Source organism: Acyrthosiphon pisum, chromosome A1, assembly GCF_005508785.2.
Source record: "Acyrthosiphon pisum isolate AL4f chromosome A1, pea_aphid_22Mar2018_4r6ur, whole genome shotgun sequence".
Classification (NCBI taxonomy): domain Eukaryota; kingdom Metazoa; phylum Arthropoda; class Insecta; order Hemiptera; family Aphididae; genus Acyrthosiphon; species Acyrthosiphon pisum.
The window spans coordinates 19,459,328-19,460,542 of NC_042494.1; positions in this window are offsets into that span (position 1 = coordinate 19,459,328).

Consider the following 1,215-nt stretch of genomic DNA (forward strand, 5'->3'; position numbering starts at 1 on the left):
TTAATATGAATTACTATGATAATTTCCATATCATTTAAAATTTTAAACCTATTATTCTATTAGTACACAAAGTAACTTTTGATTTAAATATATTAACATTTTCTAAAAAGTCATCTATCTAAAAATGTACAGAAAAAATGGTGATTCTCATATGAAAAAAAAAGTTGGTATTTTCATAGAATAGTTCTATAATATTATAAAAAATTTAAGTATTTAAATAAGTATTTAAAAATCTTGAGTAATTAATTTAAAATTTTTAAAAAAGGTGAGCCAAGTGGATGTCCCTCTGCTGTATAGTAGGTTACAAGTGGGTCACTGTATAATGGATGGTATTAAATTTGAATTCAATGATATAAAATCATTGTATAAGAAAAACGATTCTGAGCGGAGACTGAATCTAGGCATAAGATATATTATATACTTATATCTATGGTATTAAAAAAAATAAATTGACCTATCATAAGATCCAAATTAATCACATCACAATATCCATTAGGTACTTATAACGCGTCATACATCAACAAAAACCCGTGATACTATCATAGATATATAATATCATACTTTAAAAGTTTCAAGTATCCACAAATAATATTACACAATCACAACAAAATAACTAAAATAGTTATTATAGGTTTTTTAGTAGGTATGTAATTTTGTCCACATAATTTGAACTTAAAATGAGTATAAAAATAAACTGTGCGTATGTATTAGATTCTGAACGAAGTGATGAATGTATTGATTTTACAATGATGTGTGTTTTTTTTTTTTTTTTTTTGTGTCTGACGACAACTTTTGGAGCAGTAAAAATGCTTCGATTTTCAAAAGTTGTACCTTTTCTGAAAGGAAAGTGAATCTAGTTGGTACTTTGGGGGGTCAAAAGTGAAAATTTCCCAATACTTTTCAAAAGCGGCAGGAAAAACCTTAAAAAAATAACGGAAAAACGCGAATTTTTACGCAAAACCAATTTTTGACAAAAACGAAAACTTAATTTTACTGTAACTCAAAAAATAATTATTGTAAGCACTTGAAATTTGCAACAGATGTTTATATTAGCGTTGTCTATACAGGGTCAATTTTTCTAAGTATTTTTTTTTAAAATAACGATAAAAAATTTTTGGTTGGATAGAAAACTTTGAAAATTTAATACAAGGTTTCTTATAAGTTGTTCTCACAGTGATAAAAAAAAATCCAAAATCGTTAGTCACAATTTTTTTT